This window comes from Acomys minous (assembly GCF_964271855.1).
Source record: "Acomys minous genome assembly, chromosome: 7".
Classification (NCBI taxonomy): Eukaryota; Metazoa; Chordata; class Mammalia; order Rodentia; family Muridae; genus Acomys; species Acomys minous.
The window spans coordinates 29,665,105-29,690,692 of record NC_140488.1 but is presented as its reverse complement, the minus strand read 5'-3'; the positions used below and the strand labels follow the sequence as shown (position 1 = coordinate 29,690,692).

The 25,588-nt window shown below is 34.6% G+C and overlaps 1 protein-coding gene across 4 annotated transcripts in view; it reads right to left on the bottom strand.

The window, feature by feature from the left end:
- Window positions 1-25,588, bottom strand: part of TENM1 (teneurin transmembrane protein 1) — an 839,058-nt gene that overhangs the window by 760,864 nt on the left and 52,606 nt on the right. Inside the window, exons 3-5 of one of the 4 annotated variants that reach the window (XM_084789577.1) lie at window positions 1,411-1,430; window positions 905-1,004; window positions 125-303 (exon numbers count right to left, since the gene is read on the bottom strand). The exons of 2 other annotated variants lie outside the window; for them this stretch is intronic. The gene's annotated coding sequence lies outside the window, so the exon portion shown is untranslated. The remainder of the gene's footprint in view (window positions 1-124; window positions 304-904; window positions 1,005-1,410; window positions 1,431-25,588) is intronic. One more of the 4 variants, XM_084789578.1, reaches the window with a different exon arrangement.

Sequence of the window (25,588 nt, the reverse complement as noted above, 5' to 3'; positions counted from 1 at the left end):
GATTATATATTAGGAAATAAAGACTGTATAAATGTCATCTCTGGTAACATTCTATCATAAGTCAAATAGAAATTTTAAGATTTACTTCCAGAGGTGGGTTGTGTATTTAAAAATGTCTGCATACCTATGCCCTAAATTCATTTGTCCAAGGGCTAGAGAGATGTCTCAGTGGTTAATAGCACTGAGTGTTCTTCTATAGGGCCAAGGTTCAATTCCCAGAACCCACATGGCAGCTCACAATTGTCTGTAACTTCAGTTCCAGGAGATTCCACATCCTCACACAGGTATATGTAGGTATAATACCTATGTACATAAAAGAAAAATAAATAAGTAATTTAAAATTTTCACTTGTCCAATTTTATTATTTTATTTTAGTTTTCTTGAAGTTGTTTTTACATTTCCCTTCCCCCATCTTCACTCTGATCATCTTTACCTCCCCACCCACTCAACTCTAAAATCTTTCTTTCTTTCTTTAGGAAACAAAGAGGCAAACAAAAATCAAACAAACCAGTATTTTAATTGGGCATGAGGCCTATTCTGAGGTGTGGCTAATATACCTAGTTGGACTCCATTGAGAGAAAATTAGTTTTCTTTGTAAGCAGATGTAAACTGGAGATAGCTCCCTGGATAGAGGTGGGAGCTCATGCCCACTTCCCTCTTTCAATGCCAGGACCCTATCTGTCTAGAACTTGAACAGTTTCTGTGTATGCTGCCATAGTTTCTGTGAGTTCATATGTGCATCAGTCCTGATTTGCCTGGCAGGCAACTGTTTCTTTGGTGTTGTCCATCCACTAGGGCTATTAAAATCTTCCTACCTCCTCCTTTGCATAATCCCTGAACCCTAAGAGGAGGGATTTGAAGAAGACATCCCGCTTAGGGATTGAATGTTTCAAAAAGCTCTCACTTTTGAAGAGTCTCAGTTGTGGGTCTCTCTTTTACTTTCCATCTACTGAAGGAGAAATCATATCCGATGGTGGCTGAGCATGACACTGATCTATTTTAATCTCCATTCCCCCAGAACAAAACCAAAAAAACTAAAATCAACTTCCAAAATACTAACAAGTTGTAGTGTTATCAATGACAGGGTTCATTATCTTGATTAATGATATGAGAAGAGAAAATAAATTTGTCGTTATAACCTAAAAATTAATTATCTTAAATATCATTAAATATTAACATAAAGAAATTCCTTTAGGAGATAATATCTCATATTTTGTGAATAAAGAAAATTAAGACTAGAACATGTATAGTATAAAATAATTTATCTTGAATCTATTTTATTTATATTATGCTTAATTCAAAGTGATTTTAATTAATAATTCCAAATTGAACCTTTATGCCATATTAAGTTAACTGTAATTTCTTGATGGTCATTCATCCACTCATTCAATAAATACATATTAAGTATACCTTAAATGCTAGTCAGTTTTCTGGAAAGCATGCAAAAAAAGAAAAGAAAGAACTCATTTCTAGGGATCCCTTATCCTGAAAGGAAGAAATGAGGCATGCAATAAATAAACAAGTATAATGTTGAAATGAAATAACAATTATTGTTATAAAACAAAAAACAGAAATATTGCAGGATTATAGAATACTAGATGAGGTATAAACCTGTTGCAGAGATTTGAATGAAGTAAACTCTCAGAGTGAATCAAGGAGTGAAAAGTATTAATTCACTTCATTTTGGTATTTCTTCGAAGTATCATAAGAAACAATTATCTTGTTTTGCTATCATTAAATCCTAAATTGCTGTGCTTAACACAAATGATATATTTCCTCATAAATTGTCTTAGCATTTTATGTCTCATGTTCTCACATGTTCACCTTTATATAAAAGACAGTTTTACTGATACACTAGTCTAAACATGAGCTTGTTGCAGTCCAGTATATTTTCATTAAGAAGTTCCTGAGATCTGGTGAAAGTAAGAGGTCATTGTTTTTCTTACTAAGTCTCCAAATTGCAAACAAATTCTACTCCAAAATTAAAAGTTCTACCAGGTTTCAAAGGCTTAAAATCCTTATTAATGATTGTGATGGCTATTCTTCATTGTTAATGTGACTGTATCTGAACTGAACTACATTTCAGAAGTGGAAAGCATACCTGTAAGAGATAATTTTTGCTTAGTTTGAAGTGGGTGTAAACATTTCTAGTTTAGATCTCTGAGGCAGAAAGACACAGGCCTTTGATCTGGAATGTAAGGCTGTAATATACATTTGTAATCTGGGCTACATCTTCTGCTAAAATGAAAGGACATGGAAGAAGAATGCTTTGCTCTTTGCTTGCTTGTTCTCACTCTGTTAGCACGTAGATTCCTTCACTGGTATTGGCACATACTTCTTTGGAATTCCAGTATATACAGAAGACCAGCTGAGACATCCAGCTTTGTGGAACTGAGCAACTACTAGATTCTTGGACTTCCAATTCTACACTAAAAATTGTTGGAATAACTGTCCTGCATGCATTCCAATAGATAAATCATATACATATATACACAAACACACACACACACACACACATATATATATATACACACATACACACACATATATATACATACATACAGATATACATATACACACATATACACATATATACAGATATGCATATATATACATACATACATCTATACATGCACACATATGGAAAGATTCATTGCATAAGTTCTGTGGCTCTAGAGAACCCTAACTAATACAATGATTTTTCAATTATTTTTGTTTTTATGGATTTCAATAAACATGAAGGTTATTAAAATTTGGGACCAGATATTGATCAGGTGGAAGGTATCTAGTTAGTTCCCTTTGGGAACTGAATGAGACGCTGAAAATGAATTAGTTTAAATGGTGAGCAATTTCTAGGGAAATAAGAAAGAGCTGTCTTTTACTATCATTTTATTTTTAAACGAAAGATGAATTTACACACAGAGAATATGAATCCATGAGTTTAATTTAGCTCCATCTGGCTTGAAGTTAGCTTTCCTATATACCTAGATGTGTTGCAGTCATTCTTATTCTGAAAAGTACATACAAGTGAATATTTTGTGTGTTCTTATGTAGATTAATTATCATTATGAAATGTCAAAGATCATATAACTTTAAGCACCCTAACAAATACTGTTGTGCAGAAATTTTCTTCTTTTGATAAATTTGGTCATACAGGAAATCCATGGAACTTGCTATACTTGATAGTTGGTATTGCTGAAAGGTTCAAAAAGTTAATGAACACCTTTATAATAAATTATTTTTAGTGTTTCATAAGTCACAGAAATTAAGCCCTACAAACATGTTAGGTTAACCATTTTTTTTTATTTGTGTGAGCATGGCTTCAAACTAGTTTCTAAGATTTTTTTTGAATTAGGGCTCCGATCTACAAGATGAAATTCACCTACTAACATTTTATAGCAAAACGTAATGAAAGTTTATTCAGTAATCTCATTGATTTTCAGTGAAATTCTTTACTATATAATCTAAAGACTTCAGGGTTCAGAAAAGAAATGGTTTTCTACTGTAACACATACATAGCATGGTATCTGAGACAACTGCTGGCCAATGGCCTTCTAGTGACTGTACAACACAGAAAGTTCCCTTTATTCTTTATTTTAACAAACATGGGCTTTGATTTTTATCCTTTTATGATGGTGAGGATGATGGTAGTGATAATTGCAAAAGAGATAATCTTTTGAGGAATTACCAAGATTCTAGAACACTAGTAAATGATTTATGCACAGCATCTTAAGATATAGCTACAAAACTCTTAAGATTATATTTATTGTTAATTCTCAGATGTACTCAATTTCTTTTTGAACTAGTTGCTCCAGAGTTACTAAGAAGAACTTTGATATTATCCTAGTCATCAAAAAGATTTCAAATGATACTCTTGATCATTTTTCTCATTTCCATGAAAACAATGCTTAAAATATATAAATAAGAGTCATAATAATATCAGCAGTACTTAGAAGCATACTTAGTAATCTGTAAAATCTAATTGTTTGCTTTAACATACTCAGGGTATATATTTGACTTTGTTTCAGAGAGAAATAGAGTTTTTATATTAGACTACTCAATATTTCGCAGAAATAGTATCATTGTCCTTGGCAAGATCAGTATAGTGGTCAATGTCATAAAACTAAATGATGACTAGAGGTCCAAGTAAACTTTTATAGCTAAGAGAATAGCTAGACTGACTGCAGAAAAATTAAAAAAATCATCAGTCTTTCAAGGAAAAGGAAATAAAATATAGTATTATAATTGGATAAATAAATTAGAATGAGACTACAAGGTAGAGGGTGGAATATGAGGAGGGATAAATAACAATAAACGCTTTTTGAAAAGCTATATGACAATATACTACTATAGAAAGTTCTTAAAATATATACACATATTAAAGGCATTTAAGTGGAGTTGCCACATAACGAGAACAAACGCCCAACTAGGCAGCATTTCCTAGTCAATGAAATCTCCAATACCCAGAATTATTACATATTTTTGAGTCACTGGCCAAAAAAGTCCCATAGAACACCCCCCAAAGATGATAGGCCATTGCCAGTGCTATTAATTACCCTCCACAACTTAAGGGAAAAAGCCTATGGCTGAAGACAACATACTTATTTAATTAAGTAATCTAGCTGATACTCACTTAGGAGCTTCATCTCAACTGGGAGGCATTCACAATGCTGAATGGTGGTATATATGGAGAAAAGTAGCATGAATCTCACCTGACCATAAAACCTGAAAATTCCAATAAATACCTCTCTACAAGATGTGCCCAATCATGCAATAGTGGCATGAGTGTTACAGGACTAACAAATCACTTTAAAAATGGATTTAGGGTCTATTCCCTGAGACAGAAACCATACTTGACACCTGTTAATGAGGCTAAGAACCTGATACTGTAAAAAAAAAACCCTACTACTATTATCACAATAACAAATCATTGTGATGACATATTGATATACTCATAGATCAGCATATGAGTCAACTTTCATCATGTTCTTGTAATAAATAGTAATTAACACAGCAACTCACAAGCAGAAAATGGGTAGAGAATGATAGACTTTGAAAAATATCAGCTGTAAATAGGATATCTATATTATATCCCTTCCCTCAAGGCTCAGGGACATATCTATATGAAGCATTACTCCTCTCAATACTCAGGGATCTATGTGGAAGAAGGCAAGCAACATAGAGCTTGTCTAACAGAACTAAACACTTTTTAAAGAAAGCTATTTGAAAAGAAATTAGGACTAGTTTGGTACCACAGATCATATTCACTAATCACTGGAATTCACCATATCTTAAGATCTCTTTCTGAAAGTCTATTGTCCTAGGGGCTGAGAGACTTATTTTTTCTATTTAGATAGGAATTATTTTCCTTAATTATAAATGTTAAACATTACATTCCGGGAAATCAGTCTAGATTTTATATTTTAGTATCAAAAGAAAAGGCAATCCTTAAACAAGATCTTGGAAAACTCCTATCTTGAGATAATAGTACCATCAGACCTTCAAATAGTGTTTTGTTTAATTAATGTTATCTTACAGCAAGATGATAAGAGTCTACTCCTGAATCTCAGTTAGTATTATAATGCTCACCATCCATAGCCACCTGCATCACTCAATTAGAAAGAGTAAATGTATTTATAACAAAACATATGAGAAGAGTTGGTTAAAATCTGGGATGAAAAAAAGAAAATAGTGTGTCATTGTGGCCATGTAACTATTATTCTGTTTTCTTTGGATCTGAACTGAGACTATTCCAGTTCTCCTTGCCTACTATGAATCCAGGCCAAGTTTTTATATGCTTTAATGCCACTTTGACGTTGACACTCTTTCTGTCATGGATCATCTAGATGCAGTTTCCAAGTGTGACACAGGTATTTTGTTTTAGCCTGATACTCAGACCCTAACACCACCATCTGGGATTATGCACCACCCTATTTTTTTTTTTTTAGCGTTCCACATATTGTGGTATTTACTCTTTAAACATGAGTACTCAGATGGCAGAAAGCATCTCTTGGCATAGCACACATGCAGTTAAGTGCTTTTTGATTATGATAACTTAATGTGCTCAAAGTTCTCATAATGGAAACAAATTAAGTTTTTTCACAATAAAATTTATGAAAGCTTAGCAGATTAATGCTACCTCAAAGTGGTGGATGAAAATGCTTTTTTTGTCACTAGTAGAAATGAATCACTTTCAAGTAACAAGGCAATCTCTTTAAGAACAGGTTGTATAAAGTAGAGAGGAATGGAAAAACTGACAAGGCCATAACAGAAAAAAAAAAGCACAGACGAATCTTAGAAGGAAATCTTGTTAACATTATGGTATTTAAATTCCTTTCTCTAAATTCACATCAAATAGGATTCTTTCTAAACATCAGAGGGAAAATGTTGCATGCGAATATTTTGAGAACAATGGGTTAAAATACACTTCCTTTTAATCATTATAAGTTGCTGATATTCACCCTAACCACAATTCCCCTCCAAAACCTAACCTTATACCTAAAATAAAAGAAAACTATGATACATGTGTTATCTGTAATCTCTCTGGGAATGTCATCATTTCTAACATAAACCTACAAAGTACATTTTATATCACTAGCTTCTAAATATTTTGTGGCAAAGACTGAAAAAAATTTATAGAATGTTTAAAATTTATAATTGCCAATTATTATAAGTATAATTTCAGATCATCAGAATGACTGTCAAATGGTGTCTACAAAACATAGTGACAGTATCCTCCCCTATATCTAAATATACATCACTTTTAATGATATAAAAAATACGTAAAGCACATGCTCCTTTAAGCTTAGGTTTGCCTCTTAGGAGATGCACAAGTGATGGCAAGCAGCAGTAACCAAGGAAAGTTGTGGTTTCTTATTAGCAATGCAGCAGGTATTAATGACTTTGAGCCTTTATGTTTTTCAAGGATTGATGACATGCTTTTATGTAAAAGTATTAATGTTCTCAATTAAAGTAATTCATAAAATACATAAATAAGTACAATTTAATTTTAAGCCTCCATATTCACTAAAATATAAATCAGATTACAAATAAAAGTGATTTTTTGGAATATATGCTCCAATTTTTGTTTAAAATATATGAGATTTAGAAGAGTATACCAACAAACATGAATTGTTCTATCATAATATTCTAATAATTTGAGATGCTATTATATACATAATTGAGTTTATTGAATGCAATTTTACTTTCAATATTAATTTTTCATATTTGTTAGTTTTATTATATTCATCTTTCCCCCATACTTCTCCTAGATACAACAACCTCACTTTCTTGTCCACCCAATATTGTATTTTTTTTACACTATCAAATCCATTTTATATTGCTCATATATTCTTGGCTGCATGGTCTTCCATTGGCATATGGTCAACTTATCAAAGGTTACACTATTAAAGAAAACATATTCTCCTTTTCCTGTTTCCTGGGAGTGGGACTTCATGTCTACTTTCCCTCTCTATGCTTGACTTTGGTTTGGCTTTATGTTGGACAGGTTTTATACATACTGTAGGTACTTCTGTAAGTTCATACATGTAACTTCACTGCTGTGTCCAACAGATACTGTTTCTTTATAGTCATCTACAGCCTTTGGCTGTTACACTCCTTCTGTGTTCTCTTCTAAAATTATATTTGAGTCTTGATTAGAAAGGGTATAATACAGATGTTCCACTTAGGGATAGGCATCCCAGTATAACTAATTCTCTGTACCTTTATCAGTTGAGGGTATGGGTATTTAATTACCACCTACTAAAGAAGGTTCTTTGATAAGGGTTTACAGATACACTTATCTATGTGTATGAAGATGTATGTAAACAAGGAATCACACACATGTGTACATATTATATGTGTATATAAATTTGAGAAAGTATTAATAGTGCTGTTAATGTTCCTTGAATATTACAATACAGTATTTATTATTTTTGATATATTTTAACATATATAACATATATATATATATTCATTTAGCAGAATAATAACAGTAGGTTTTCCTCTTGGGCCTATGACTTGTGCCTTAGTTAGTTAATTTCCCAACACATAATAGCAGAGGATGCCACTTCTGACACCAGAAATGTGGTGGGTTGGATGAGACTGGCCCCGGATAATCATATATTTGAATACTTGATACTCAGTGGTGGAACATCTTGGGAATGACTAGGAATTATGGTATTGTTGGAGTGGATATGACATTATTGGAGTAGGCGTGAGACTTTGAGTGGGCTTTGAAGGTTCAAGATCCGAAACAATTCCAGTTGGCACTTTTTAAAACTAGTGATTGTGGTCCCAAAATATAAGCTTCCAGCTACTGTTCTAGTGCTATGCCTGCCTGTTTCTATGCCCCTAGCCATGATGGTCATGGACTCAGCCCGTGAAGTTGTAAGCAAGCCTCCAATTAAATGGTTTAGTTTACAAGTTCATGGTATGTCTTCACAGCAATAAAAAAGTAAATAAGACAACTTAGCTAGATATATATCTAACTGGTACTAGATGCATATTTCATCTTGTGGAAAATGACCTAAATTCAATCAAAAAGTAGTGATGAATCCATGATGTTCCGGCAAGTTCTGCACCATTCTGCATGTCTAGTCAGATCAGTTATTATTATAGTGTGCAGGGTTCAGGGGTGGAAAAGACAATTGACTCATTTTCTCACATAGCACTCTATTTAGCATGTTCCAAAGCTAGGAAAGGTTTACAGTAAGAACGAAACTTTTAGGTCATTACCAGCATGATATATATGTGTTCTGTGACTCAATAATTTGGTGTCTTCAGCAAGAAGGACATACTGTCAAGGACTGGTAAGTAAGCACGAGTACTGGCAATAGCCTGCAATGTTTGAGTGTCTATGAAACTCAACTGGCCCACAACTTCAAAAGAGTTAACCCATATATGGCACTGAGACTTTATTTGTTAGTGTATAGTATCTAGTTGGTGCATTATTACCTCATCATAGGGCTACTCTATAAGGGCACAAGAAGAATAATGGGAAAGAAAGGGTTAAATCCAGGCGTCATCTGGAAGACCTGGGGGTAAAGGAGAGAACAGGAGGAGAGGTAAATAACACTAAAGGCCTTTTAGAGAGAATGCTTAATTCTCATTCAGAAGGGCAAATTGGATAGATACAGGAAACATTTGAAGAGAAGGAATGGGACTGGAGCCTATCATAGAGGTCCTCTGAAATACTCCACCCAGCAGGGAATCTAAGCAGATAATGAGACTCACAGGAAAACTCCAGGGTGGAGCACAGGGAGTCTTGTGGAAGAGTTGGGGAATAGAGGGACCTGGAGAGGTCAGGAGCTCCACAAGGAAACCAATAGCGCCAACAAATCCAGGAGGAGGAGGCAGGGTTGCTGCAGAGACTGATGCACCAACCGAGGACCATGCATGGTAAGGTCCTAGAGCCTCTGCTCAGATGTAGGAGACAGGCAGCACAGTCTCCTTGTGGGTCCCACAATATGGGGAGTAGGGACTACCTCTGACATGGACTTTGGTCCCTGCATGTTGATCACCTCCCCCTGTCAGGGTGACCTTGCCAGGCCACAGAAGAAGATACAGGCAGTCCAGATCAGATTTGATAGGTGTGAGGTCAGATATTAAGGGATACATACCCAGACATTTTTTACAAATTATGGATGAAAGGACAGATTGCTAAAAATCCATATGTAAGAAGCAAGGTTGTTTTGTAATGATAAACTATATTCAACTACCAAATCTAAGCTCTGTATGGATGGAAATAATGCTCTTATTTTCTTTAAGAGGTGACAGACTATGTTAAGTACTTAGTAGACAAAATTGCCAAGCTCTTCTATATTGGAAAAAAAAATAATAGTGTTGCTAATGTTTCTTGAATATCTAGTAGTCATTATCATTTTGATATATTTTTACCTTTTAAAATTTTATGTGTATGGGTGTTTTGATTGCATTTATGTCTGTGCTCCATATGCTTGCAGTACACAATGAGGCCAGTTGTGGGTGTTGGAATGCTTGGAACTGGAGTTTCAAATGGTTACAAACAACTATGAGGGTACTGGGAACCAAACCTTGGGCCTCAGAAAGATATACAAGAGCTTTTAACTCCTGAGGATCTCTCTAGCTCCTTGATATATGTTTCCATTTCCCTGGTCTCCTATCTTTACAATACCCCTAAAACTAGTAATTGAATTTGCTTCATAGAAAAGGGACTTTGTTATTATTATACCCTTAAGTGCTCATGTGTTGAAGACTTGGTACACAACTAGTATTACTATTTGGGAGGTGTTAAACATTTCTTGTGGAAGAGGGTTGCTGGTAGTATGTTCTAGAAAACTGAATTTTGTCCTCAGTTCTGCCCTGTTTCTCTCTGATTCCTACCCACCATGGACAACAAATATTTCTACTCCATACCCTTCTGCTATGATGTTCTGTCTCACTACAGGATCAAAAACAATGAAGCAGCTGACCCCAGGTGGAAACCTCTGAAACTGAGAACCATGAAACTTTTCTTGCTCAAATTTTTTTTCATTTGTCACAACAATAACAAAAATTGTACAAACACAAATCTGAAATTCTGAGAGGGTTGGTAACTTGACTTTGTCACATAGCTGTCAAGTTGTAAAGGTAAGATCCAAATCGAAGTCTAAGTAATTCTAAACCCTAAACTCTCTACTGTGTCAAAATTGAGTAACCAGATGAAAATAGAAATGTGTCTCTATCAAAAGACAAGTAAGTTTAATATGTTTATTTAAAGTATTCAAGCTAGTGTAGAAAAAATGTTAACAGGCCTAAATTCATAATTCAGTGTTTGGAAGAATTAGTTATGGGACTAAGGACTAGATGCTTGTTTTAGTGAATGTCCTCTCATTTACTAGTGCAAATAACAGAGATATTAGCTTTGTACATTACTGAGAGAATTAAATGAGATAACATATATAAATTGCCTACCAGTTCCTGGCACCTAATATGCACCCAATACATTGTCTAAGTGGTATTGATTACTATTTTGTATGGAGCCACAGTAGCCTACAGAGACCTTTCAAGTAGTGTCTAGAGTGGTTCAATATTTGGGTCAAACAAAATTGTGGGTTTTAAAAGTGTCATCTTGACCACTTTGAAAAGCAATAAAAACATTTTAAAACGAACAACAGTAAATAATAGCTTTTTACCCAAGCAACAATATAATATCCATTTTATTTTTTCTCTTCTAGGAATGCATGGTGCTAGAAGTAGAATGAAATAAAGAATAATTTTTATTTCCAAGTGCTTTTTTGGCATAAAGTCTGAAATGTTTTACAAAAAGACAAACAATTTCCTTCAAAGAAAGAAACACTTCATTATATTTTTAAGCATTAAGCATTTTATTTATTTACTTACTTATGGTTTAAGGAAACATGATAAACACCAAATGGAAAGGAGAAAATTGTTTTCTTTCTAAATGTTCATGCCATCTAGCCTTCTGGGTCCAAGCACACTTGCATGAGTACCATGTTGAACAGATGGCCTTCAATTCCCCAGTCTTCTTTAGCAATTTGTGTTAGTGCCAATCAACCTTCTCTGTCAGCAAGAGCTTCCATACTATGTCGTGACATAGAAGAGTAACCTCACACGTTCCATAGATTACTTGATGCCAGATTTATTTTAGAAAGACTTTTCTAAGGGAACATTATTAAGGTGTGTTTAATTAAGGCCTTTCACTTTCACTGTCACAAAAATATGATTAATAACTTGAAAAGATTTCTTCATACTGAAAGCCTGCCCTTGCCAATTTTTAATCATGCATACTCCACTATTTTTATCTAATTCTATATAACAGTCTAGAAACTTAATCACTTTTTTCATTACCCCTCCCTAGTAGGTCATCTCATAACTTCATGCATTGAGGTGGAAAGAACTATGTCCCTAACCTCAGTTTAATAAACACTTTCAGGACATATGCATGGAGAACCAATAATTAAATGTTGCCTCCTGTAAAAAGAAATAACACTACTGACACGCCTCAGGGAGAGAACACAGGTTCAAAAGATTTTTCTCCTCAGTAGAAGAGATAGATTATCTATGATTCAGTAAGTAATTTTTACCAGGGGCCGACATTTGTAAGGTACATCATTAGGATTTGAGAAGCAATGATCAAGAGGGCACAGAAGGCATAGTAAATTGAATAGAACCTGGGTCACTTCAACACATATGACCACTGAAGTTTCATTTGCTACTATTTTGTCCTCTCATTTTCCTTATATATTTGTTTATGTTTAAAAGACTTAACGGTGGCACATGTAACCATGTGGCCAATGGTTGACTCTCAGAGTCATAGACTTGTAAAGACAGAGACTACATGACCCTATTAATATAGAGGAAAAATGGGCAAACCTAATGATAACATTAAAAGACAGGATAGTGATTAATCTAAAATTGACAAAAACCAGAAGTAAGCATGACAGGTACTTCCAAAATATTAGACAAATTTAGTTTCTTGATATGGCTTCAGGTTATTTATATATATTCAACCTGTGAAAATGATCATATTGTATGCTAATGACAATGATAACTATCTTGAACATTGGTAATGATTCTTTTCAAAAGTTTGGGTGAAGGCTTTTTGTATTGTTTGTTTTACTCCAATCCTTTGTTGTTTTCTCCATGAACCATTTTATAATAACCAAGGAAATATAACAGATATATAAAATGGTATAATAGGATTCTTACATGTTTTCTTAGGATTAAAAATGAGTGAAGTGGCTTTTTAAAATCATAGATATAGAGTTTTTACTATTTTCTTCACTCATTTATCCCTTAAATTCTTATTGGGAACTTTTATATGGTAGTTGCTGTGTTAGGCTCTGGGGATACAAATCATTAATGACATAAATCCAGTCTTTAATCTTTTAGAGTTTACAGCGGAATGAATGAGGGATACAACAAATATGAAATTATCAGATACATTTATTTAGATAAGTAAAACATAGGTATTGATAATTAATATTTAGAAAATAAAATGTAAAGTGAAGACAGTTGGAAAGGTGCAATTTAAATAAGTTAGGTGTTACTGAAGTGAAAGTTCATCATAAATAAACTTTTAAGGCATCACAATTTACAAAGGGTCTTTATGGAGGAAACCTTAAATAATCACAGACTAGCTACCATTCTGCATATAGCCAGCATATCTGTTATCATTGTGGGAAAGACAAGTCCTGGATTCTAGAAGTAAAGTATTCCTAAAAGCCAAAAAAATAATTAAAGAAAATGTGACTGTGAACTTGAAAGAGGAAAAAGGAGTAGGTTAAACAGTAAGGTTCCAAGAAAAGAAAGGGAATGAGGAAATGATGTAGTTGTATTACAGTCTCAGAAACCTAAAAAAAAATATTCTTTATTTAGCTCTGAGCTCCATTTCTTAATTGGGTTATTTGGCTTGGTAGTATTTAATTTCTTGAGTCCTTTATATATCTTGGATATTAGGCCTTTGTCAGACATACAGTTGATGAAGATTGTTTCCCAATCTGTAGGCTGTTGCTTTGTTCTGTTGACAATATCCTTTGCCTTACAGAAGAGTTTCAGCTTCATGAGGTCCTATTTATTAACTATTGATCTTAGAGCCTGGGATATTGGTGTTCTGTTCAGGAAGGTGTATCGTGTGCCAATGAGCTCAAAGCTCTTCCCCACGTTTTCTTCTAACAGATTTAGTGTATCTGGTTTTATGTTGAGGTCTTTAATCCAGAATTCTCAATTGAGGAATATCGAAAGGCTCAGAAACACTTAAAGAAATGCTCAACATCCTTAGTCATTAGAGAAACACAAATTAAAACAACTCTGAGATTCCATCTTATACATGTCAGAATGACTGAGATAAAAAACTCAAGTGACAGCACATGCTGACAAGACTGCAGAGAAGGGGGAACATTACTTTATTCCTGGTGGGAGTGAAAACTTGTACAATCACTTTGGAAATCAATCTTGTGCTTTTTCAGAAAATTGGGAATAGGGCTACCTCAAGATCCACCTATTCCACTCCTTGGAATAAACCGAAAACATGCTCTACCATACAACAAAGACATTTGCTCAACTATGTTCATAGCAGCCTCATTCATAATAGCCAGAATCTGGAAACAACCTAGATGTCCCTCAGTTGAAGAATAGATAAAGAAACTATGGTATATTTACACTAGAGAATACTACTCAGCTATTAAAGACAAAGACATCTTGAAATTTGCAGGCAAAAGAATGGAACTAGGAGTGATCATCCTGAGTGAGGTAACCTGGATCCAGAAAGACACACATGGTATATACTCACTTATGAGTGGATATTACCCCAACATGGGTGTTCTCTGAGAGTCTTCACTCAACGGGGGATTGGGTCTGCTGCTGAGACTAGCTATTGGACTTCAGGTGAGAGGGGTATAGAAGAATAGAATACAGAAGGACCCAGAGGGTCCAGGAGCCCCACAAGAATAACACCAAGGCTGGTGGATCTGGACTCAGCCCTCCCCCCACACAAACAGCTGTACCAAGCAAGGACAATGCATGCAGTGAACCTTGACGCCCTATTCTGATCTAGCCAATGGACAGCTCATTCTCCATGGTTATGTGGAGAGTCGGGACTGCTTCTGACATGAGGGCTGGTGTCCCCTATTTGACCACTTCCCCTTGGTAGGGAGGCTTGTGGCACTCAGAGGAAGGGAAAGCAGGCTATCCAGATAAGACCTGATAGGCTGTGATTATATGGTGGGAGAGGAGGTCACCTTCTGTCATAGGTCTAGGGAAGGGGAATAAGGTAAAAAAAAAAAAGAGGGAACAGGAAGATGCAAGTGAAGGGATAACAGTGGCAATATAATCTGAATAAATTATAGGAATAAAATAAATAAATAAAAATTTAAAAATAAAAAACTAAAAAAACAAAAAACAAACAAGAAACCCATATGTTTTTTCAATCCTGAAATTGAGCTACTGGCACATTTGATTACCTGCTAATTATACACTTCTTATACACTTCACCTAAATCAGCTAAAGGTTTGGAATGAAAATGCATCAATAGTTCCAGAGAAAGCTGTTTAGGCTAAGTTTTAAAAGAATTTTTTGAAATGATACCTCACAACATGACATTGTACATCAAGATTAGAGCAATGTACTCTAGAATGGTTTTAACTAAGGGCTTCATATTATTAACTCTAAGATCTACATAAGTCACAACTCCTAGAGTCAGCGTATGCCCTCATTAGCCTATGGTTTAAGCATTTCTCCAGGCATACTATTGTTTTGATCTATGAGGATGATCTTTGAAATAATTTTCAAAATCTTTGTAATGTATTACTGTTCCTTCACTTACAGCAGCACTGTAGAGTCTGCATTTTTGAGTATATAGTACTTAGAACATCTTGTCCATAGAGACCTAATTGGCAGAATTTGAGTAGTTTAGCAATGTGTGGCAGGCTAGGCAATACCTATCTTTCTGACACATATCACAAACAACTGTCCCTCATAGTAAAGACATTTTATTTTGTTGCTTTCAACTCAAATATATTTTTAAGTAAGGATCACATTCACTTAAAAGTAATTGCTAAGGGACAAAATCATACTCATTTCCATATGAAGGTTTCTGAAGCTTTTGCCACAGTCTGGGATGAGACCCAAGTATGCTTGAACTAAACATGTTTCCTACAAGCCTTGAGTGGAACAATCTGTTCTTTTTTTCTTTGATAAATCCTCTTAGCTTCAGTGGTCTCTTCTATATAAAAAGCTATTTGGGTAAAAGAAAGGAGAGGTCACATTAAAAAACATTTTTTAAGTCCAGTTTATCAGAAAGGATATTGGATGTGTTATGGCTTATAGACCATACCTAAGTGAACTTTTAGGGAATGATGTCTGAACCTGTGACCTGCCACAGCAACAGAGTTGACTGAATCATGGCTGATGCTCTAAAACAAAGCCATATATGACCTGGCTGAGCCAATTCTATGCCTACAGGAGGATGAAACTAGAGATGTTGAGAAATGTTCAGGTCCTAGGTCTGAAAGTTAATTTCGAATCAGGACTTGGACATCCATATTGAGCAATGCTGTGTATAACCAAGTGAAAGAATTCAAAGTGAAGCAAAGATTTAAGAGGAGAAAATGAGAGGAATTCAGAACAGATGTGCAGAGAGAAGCCGTGATAGAGCAGCAGACATGAAAAGCTATGTATTCCTAGACTTGGAAAAAGCCACCTCACTTCCTGCCATGACACTTATATCCTGCATTTGCATCTTGTGAGGTGTCTCTAAATTCTTTTAATAACTTTCTAGTTTACTACCTTAACTGAATTCATTATAGCCAAATGAGATGACTATAGAGGATGGAAGGGCTCTGATCCTTTTAGAAAATGCAACTGTGATGATGACAATAAAGAGACAGAAGAAAGAAGCATGGGCAAAGATGGGTGAGAAAGAGAGAGTAAATTATATTGTAAATAAATCAAAGGAAGATGAACTATCATAGTGGTAGGCACATAACAAAGTAAAAACTCTGAAAAGTCTCAGGACTAAGAGAATTAGATAGAGAACCATTGTAATACTATTAAATGTATTAACAAATATATTAACATATATTTATCAGAATTACCTTATGATTGTCTTTTACTATATCTCTGCCTACGCATAATAAATTATTTAAAAGGTTTGGAGAAAGTGGAAGAAAGGGAATATGCACTGAAAACTACCAGATTAGGACTAAGAATCCAGATCATGTGCTTAACTACCTTGTGACATTAATTTCTTTATCTCCACTAGTAAGTGAAATTTGCATTATATGTAAAACAGGAGAGATTTTTATTTTCATGGTTCATTTTGAGATCCTTGGGAGAAAAAAAGTAAAAAGACTAGAATGGTTGAACTGGTTCCTGGCAAATAGTAGCAGCTTAACAAATATTAGTCTCTGTTCAGTCAATATAGGAGATACAGGGGTATGACATAGAATCTAGCTTTCAAATTCCTTAAAATGACTTTCTAAAAATTTATTTTATTAATTTATTCATATTACATCTCAATGGTTATCCCATCCCTTGTATCCTCCCATTCCTCCCTCCCTCCCATTTTCCCCTTATTCCCCTCCCCTATGACTGTGACTGAGGGGGATTTCCTCCCCCTGTATATGCTCATAGGGTATCAAGTTTCTTCTTGGTAGCCTACTATCCTTCCTCTGAGTGCCACCAGGTCTCCCCCTCCAGGGGACATGGTCAAATATGGGGCATCAGAGTATGTGTGAAAGTCATACCCCACTCTTCTGCTAAGGTGATTAAATGAATAGGTTTTTTAATTCTTTCCGATTCTTGTCTGCAAGGTAAAGTGATTTCTATTCAAATTAACTTTTTTGCTAATTAATTTTGCTAAATAAAAAAATCACAGTTCTGAAATGTAAAATGAAATATAAGCCATGATCAGTGACCAGATACTAAGACCATAGCAGCTACACGGTGCTTTTTAGATCTTGTTATTTATATTCACCCCTAGGAATTTTTAAAAGTTCATGAAAGGCTGTTAAATGAAGTGAAGAAGCGGTCAAACAGAAGGCACATCAGATGACAGATTAAGCATCAATTCTTTATAAACCAGTAAACTCTATTTTCTAAATTATTTTTGATCTTGAAATCTCATGTTGTATTTCTCTGAAAATGTGGCTGTACCAATTTACACAGTACTCTGCAGCTCAGTATGAAAGTTATTAGAAAGCTAAAATTAGCACTACCTTATGACCCATCTTACTATTATACACAACAAAGACTCAACAGGTTACCACAGAAATACCAAGACCTTTACTCATTGATCTTCTATCCATTATGGATAGAAAATAAAATGAATGTCTCCCAAATATTTCAAATTCATCCTAGTTATTCTCTGTTCAAAAGATTGCCTACAGTTAATATAACACCTGAAAGGTACACCTTGGGCTTATGTTCTATTGTTTATATAGATACTTAATTTGCCAAGTTTGCAAAATGTAAGGCTATATTTGTTTAGCAAAGATACATTATGTGCCATATTAATATTAATAAAACAAGCTTTCTCATTTATCTTTATTAACAAGACTGTCACTTCATAAATTTTCAGCTAGCACCCTATGACTTTTTATATTTGAATGCAAAAATGATAAATTAAAATTCTTCATCCCCTTCACTTCAACTTAGGGAAATCAAGCAGAAAACATAATAGGAAAAAGTAGCTTCTTGAAACTTTAAATAGGTTTGGCTGAGGTTGCGTTCAATAGCATAGCAAATTTTTAATATTAAAAATTATTTTCTAATGCTTTTAATCATGAAAATCATATTAATCCAGGAAATTATAATAAACAAAATATTGTGACCTAATAGAGAGAACTTTATATTCAGAATATTAGCTTTTAATTGATATAAATTATCCCCAAATTTTACTTCTATAAAAATTGTGTGCAAACACAAGGTCAGTCCCACTCATAAGCAGAATAAGGAATTAGAAAATGTGTCTGCATGAAGGAGAGGTTTGTATTTGTATTATGTTTCTGCTTCTTATGGAATAAAACTTCAATCTAGACCCAAAACTCAACAGAGGACATCTCATGTGTGTTCTTGGGGGTTTGCTAGATGGATACAGTTTTTGTTATATGTAACAATTATAGAAATAAGAGACTGGCCATGAATTTGAGGGAGAAAAAGAATGGTATGTGCTAGTCGTTGGATTAAGGAATGGGAAGAGGAAAATCATGTAACTTTAGTATAATCCAATTATATTATGGCCTCAAAAATAAAATTCAATATATAAAAATGAAATTCTATCCTAGAGGAAGGAGACAGAAAACAAAGACTGAGGAAGCTCACAAACTTACAAGATAGCCCTTCATATTTATAAAATAATTGCTGGGTAGCACTGAAAGGAGGAAGTAGACACAAAGTCCAACTCCTAACCAAGAAGCTATTTCCAATTGCTACAAACTGGCAAAAGCAAATCAATTTTCTCCAATGGAGGGACACTGGGTATATTAGCCACACTCCAGAGCTGGCACCCTGCCCAGGAGTAGTTGAAGAGAACAAAAGGATTTCATATCTTTTTGGTTTTGTTTTGTGGGTGTTTTGTTTGGGCACTTTTTTTTTGTCTTACTAGCTCTTGTTTGTTTGGTTTGGTTTTTATATTTTGTGTTCTTTAGGTGATAAATAAGAAACAAAGTTGCATGTATAGGGAAGTACGAAGGATTTTGTAGAATTTGGATGAAAAAATTAATAACATAGTAATAATAAAAATACATGGTGGGGGAGAAGTTGCCCTTCCAACAAAGGAGAAGGCTGCAAGCTCTAGAGGGAAGTCTAATGATGCAATTTTTCTAAGTTTCTCCCAGTGCTAGAGTAGGGGAGTTTTGTGATACAGCTTCAAAGAGAGTAAAACATTACTCATGCTCCCATAAGTAATGCTCCCTGAGAAGTAAGCTCAAGCTAAACTTGAATAGTCTCATGTGTTTAAGTTATTTTTTTATTGAATTTGACAGAAATACTGTCAAAATATGGCAAAGTAATGGATGCATGTAAGATAGCATGTTGACTTATTGACAAGGGTCTTCTTTGAGATCATTTCAACCAAAACAGATGACACAACAGACACAAAGTTTATATCATGTGACATTTTGGGAGACACATAGCAAAGCATCCATTGCTAAAAAGAAACAAATATACAACCATATAAAATAAAGGTAGGAAATGTCTTTTTGAATAAGAAGGCTTTGACTGTCTGGAAATTAAGAACAACAACAAGTGGGACATACAGAGTGGGTGAAATCTTTATCAGCTAACATCTGAATAAGAATATCAAGAATGCATAAAGCACTAAAAGTTAAAAGGTCAAGAAAATAAAGTCCTATTTAAAATGGGCTTGAAGAAAACAGCTAAGAAATACCATCTCAAAAAGATATTCATTGTCTATAGCAACTAGGGAAATGCAAATCAAAACAGTTTTGTGATTTCTTCTTATCCCAGTCAAAATGGCAGACCTCAACAAAACAGCTGACAACAAATGCCTAAGTGAATATGGGGTAAGGGGAGCTCTCATTCACTGTTGGAGATATTGCAAACTGGTACAGCCACTACAGAAATCAGGATGGAGAACTTCCAAAAACATAAAAATAAATCTACCATATGATTTATCTATTCCAGTCATTGGCATATGCCCAAAAATTCAGCATCCTACTCCACAAATACTTGCTCAGCCATGTTTACAGCTGACCTAGTCAAAGTAGATAGTAAATGGACATAATCTAAATGTTCTTCAATAGATGAATGCATAATGAAAATGTGATACATATATACAATAACTACTATACAGCTGTAAAGAAAAAAATGATGGTAAATGAGTGGAACTAGAAAGAATCATACTGTGTAAGACAACCCACATCCAGAGAGAAAGTCACAATATGTTCTTGCTTATCTGTGGTTCCTAAACCCAAAGCTTCAGATGTAATTATTTAACATCGAGTAACCACAGGATCCATGCAAGTATTAAGGACAATCAGTTGGAGGCTCAAGTGGGAAATAGCCGAATACAGGTAATATTAAGAAGGATATGGGGAGGGGAACTGTAGCTGAAGAAGAAGCAAGGTCAATACAGAACGAGGGCAAAGGGACAAATAACACTAAGGTTACTTAACAAAGCTTAAGGGGATCATATTATTTTATACTTACCTAAAAAACTTGGGGTAAAAATGCTCTTTAAAATATCACTAGATTACTTAACAAAAACCCCAGTAGCAAGCATGAGAAACTTTCTTTTTAAATTGTTGTTGGGATAGTTCAAGTGACTCCCAAAATTGTATAGGTTACTGCTGTTGCCCTTGGTTGCCTTTCAGAGGTTGAAGATAAGTCTCTCTTGCTAAAGCCTTCACATACTTAGGGCATAATTATTATTATCATTATTATTAATAGCCTCTTTGTGTAGCCTTACTCCCATAGTACCAGAAGTTACTTGATATAACACAGGCTAGCAAGAGAGGGAAACAATATACAGTCTGAACCAACCACATGAGAAGCCTATGAACTATAACAAATTTCAGAATGGCAAGATATCCCTAAAGGTACAATAGTGACACTCACACATCCATGAAAACCAATAGATATTTAGTTGGACTTGAGGCCCACTTATCGAGAGGGAAATCATCTGGTATTAGACACAGGCAACTACCTCAGGCTAGTGAGTTCATCTTTGAAAAGAACCTTCTACTGCCACATTGTTTGATATTCTACAACTTACATTCTACATTCTAAAAGTTATTCTTATACCTATGGGGAAGTGTAGTTACTGTGCTTCATCAAAGACGCTTCTATTTACAGAAAAAATGGGGACAATTACAGAAAAAATACAACCAGACATAATGCAATGTTCCTGCACCAAAAGCTCAAGGAACATCACCAAAAAGGAGTCAGAAGACTGTATATTCTGGAGGACCAGGAGGTTGGCTGGAAGACTGTCTCCTGGAAATGCTGCTTAAACAAGACCTGAACAAAGACAATATTAACAGACATGCTAATGTGGAAGGGAGAAATTTTTCATGAGTTACAGTCCTAGACAAAGAACTACAGTCAACTATTGATTGCCTAGAAAGACAGAAATAGCCTCTCTCAAAGATGGACCCTCTAATTGTTTATCCAATACAAAGTGTTCATCACTGACACAACAAAAACAGACTTAGCAAATTCTATTTATATATGTGTACATATATGTTTCATGTATAAATACGTTTTGTATGTACACACACACACACACACACACACACACACACATACATACATATAACAATAGTAAAGAAAAGAGGCCATCAATTTGATAGGAAACATGGGAAGATTTGGGAAGAGTCATAGAAGGGGTTGGAGGTAGAAAATGATGACATTATATAATAATTTAAAATATATTAAATAAAAAAGTATAAATGTCCTAATTAGGATCTAATTCACATAAGATGTCATGATGACAAAACAACATATTATTTAAAACATTAAAAAGATAAATAACTTATGGATATCAAGCTAGCTGTTCCTTACTCACAGCTTTGCTTTGTTTTGTTCTCCAATACTCATAATATACCCAAATTGACTACAGCTGATTTCTGTTACATGTTGCTTTATTCTGAACATGTTCTTACTTTCTAGTCAAGGCTGGTCTGGAACTTACTATGTAACCATGGCTGTCTTTGTCCTAGGGACAGTCCTCCTACTTTAGCTTCCCATGTGCTGGGATCTTGTGTAGTACTATTCTTTGAACTTAAATAATCCCTTCTTGAGGATGGAGCGAAGATAACTAGTCTCAAGAAGCAAAGAAACCTTAAAAAGATTGAGATGCTCAGAAAATTCTAAGTCCCATCTTCAAGTAATAGATTTAGTCAACAACTCCTGGGAAGAGTAGAATCTATTTGCTATTTTCCTGCAGTCTCTGCAAGTTACCACAGAGATACAACCTTCATGAGTCAAGAGGACTCAAGGTTGGATGTGTTTGCCAGACATACAGCTGCTTAAACCACCCATGTTCCTGTAAGTAGGCTCAATATACTCACTGATTGGTTCACTGTTTTAGGGTTTCTATTGGCTTGATAAACCACCATTACCAAAAACAGCTTGAGGAGGTAGGAAAGGGTTTATTTCATCTTACAACTCCCAGGTCACACTTTTTCATGGTGGGAACTCAAGGCAGGAACTGCAGCAGAGGTCATGGAGGAACACTGCTTATTGGCTTGCTTCCCATGGCTTGCTCAGCCGGCTTTATTTTATTTCCCAAGACCACCTGCCCAGCAGTGGCACCATAAATGAGGGACTAGGCCCTCCCACATCAATCATTCAACACAAAATTTTCCCACAAGCTTTTCTACAGTTTAGTCTCACGGAGGTATCTTTTTCAGTGTGTTTCCCCTTTTCTCAGATAATTCTAGCTTGTGTCAAGTTGACAAAAACCAGCTAGCACGTTCACCAAGCTGCATAAGTAGAAACATTCTTTTGTTCTGTTGTTACTACCATAACTGTGGATGGATAAACATTTTTTTCTGATTTTTATTTTTTGCCTCACCAAAAACTTCACGTTGTTGGGGTAATGCAATGTACTCTGCTGACCATTACTAACTATTACTTGCATATTATAAAGTCATCTTCAGTGCCATGCCTACTTATAATGGATCTTTCAAAAGCACCAAATAACTCAGGGGAATGTCTCTCAGGTCCAGTCTTTCACTTTTCACTTAACATAGACTCATCCACATTTTTTACATTTGTACTGTTTTAAATAGATTGAATGAATAAAATGTATGTTATACTTGTATTTTATATTAAAAATATTTCAATAATAGGAGTTTGAGATCCAAGAGTATACAAATATAATAAATGTGCAGTGGGAGTGATCAGCAAGGAGAGATGCCTTTTTTATTGTTCTCAGCTGTTTGTTAGTAGAAGAAACAAGTCATGGAGGAAATGTGTACGCAGAATTTGCAGGTCAAATATATCATATAGTAAGGTGCATAAGGAGCATGTGAGAACTGGTGAGGATCAGGGAGGAATAGAAGGGAAGTCAGGAAAAAGTGGACAATACACTTAGAAGTAAGGATGTGATTGGTGATCCCATTAAGATAGGAGATCAGAGTCAATGGTAGTAAAGAAGTATATTTTAGAGTTTAATTATGAGATTAGAGTCTTATGGATTTAAATAGAAAATCTATATGGCTCAATTAATTTTATAAATGAGAAGTAACATTGAGTAACTCATGAAAAGAATCTTTAAATTTTGCTGAAGCATGTGTCTGTGGGGACAGCTGTAAAAATTTGAAGAAAACTCTCTCTCTCTCTCTCTCTCTCTCTCTCTCTCTCTCTCTCTCTCTCTCTCCTTTCTTCTCTTCTCATTCTCTTCATTTATTCCATTCACCATTCTAACTTTTATACTTCTTCCCTTTTCTATCCCATCATTCAATTACTTTTGTCTTCCTCTTCCTCCTCCACTCCCTCCACCGCCATGCAATCTTCTTTTGACATAAGATATTTTTCTTACTCAAGTCCATCCTCAATACTGTTACCAAAATTTCTATCATTAACGTGGAAATGAGATTATTTCAGAATCCTGCATTTTCATGTGTGATCTTATGTTCTCATCTGCTTAAAACAAATCTTACCTAGTCTCTCAATGTATATTCCTATTTCTTTAAGTGGGAAACTTGCATCCTTCTTTCAAGAACAGAGTGAATGTCACCACCATCTCCTTTTATAGCCTATTTTATGTCATTTACAAAATCAATTCCCTTTTTTTGCTATGACACATTGTATATATCTATATTGTTGCTCTTGTTCCACAAGCCATAATATTGATGTTCTCTTCTTGCGTACCAAACTTGTGCTTCCTGAGGACTGGAAAGACATCTTGTTCATTTGTACATTCAGTACCCAGAGTAAGGCATGGTAAATATTTAGTTCAGCACGAATATATAAGTAGCAGATACATTAATAATATATTTAATTATTAAGGAAATAACTTCCATGCAACAAAATACAAGCTGTAATACATTTACATGCTTTTGAGTTAAATGTTTAATTAAGATACTATACTGTAATTTCTAAAGCATTTCCTCTATAGCCATGGAAAGACATAGAAACTATATTCACTAAGGAAACTGAGTATAAGGATAAACAAAATTATTTTTTCACTTCAATTGTAAGCATGTCCTACTCAAAGAAGCTCTAAAATTAACCACCTTCCATACCGTGCACTGAATTCAGATGCAAGTGTGCAATCAGTAAATGCATTTAACTGACAACTTTTATCTAGTGGTCCAACATAGACATTATTTTTATTTTAATTAGACCATTATATCATCAAAGAATGCATGTCTGTAGTACCTAAACAGGGTTTTAAAAACCTAATCAAAGCCCTGAAGGGCAAAATAATAAACGAGGATCACCATCACCAACTAAATAATTCAAGGAAGGACAAAACGATGGAAGGAAGAAAGGGAATGAAGTGAGAGAGGATGGCTAATGGGGTCTTTAAATGGTGGCTAGCTGTTAAAAGGTAGTTTCATGTCTGACACATGCCAACTGTGTTGTTCTGAAGCAAGAATGAGCAATATGAGTTATTGTGCTAAATAGCTTTATACACAGTATAACAATTAATGCTTATTCAAACCTCACTAAGGGTAACATATTATGGCAAAAAACACTTAGGAAGTAAATTAGATGGCTGATCTGGACTGTAGGGATTCTGCCAAGCTAACATTAATTTCATAACAGTCTCTGTTGCAAGACAGTTGGCCAAGGGTAGATGGCACAGACTGGCAAGGTGACAGGATGTTAGCATCTTATTGGAGAAAATTCTTACTTATTCCCTTTTTTAAAAGCAATCATATACTATTTTATTTTTATTTTTTCCATATAAAAATTTTATAAATGGAGACAATGAACCTTGATCATATCCAACCTCTTAACCTCCCCTACTTTCCCTAAACTGTCTTTCATCTCTCTAGCATCTTCATGCCCTCTATCTTTCTCTCCTTAAATAACTGACTGAGTTTAGGTAGTATTCCCAAATGAATATCTATATCTATATCTATATCTATATCTATATCTATATCTATATCTATATCTATATCTATATCTATAT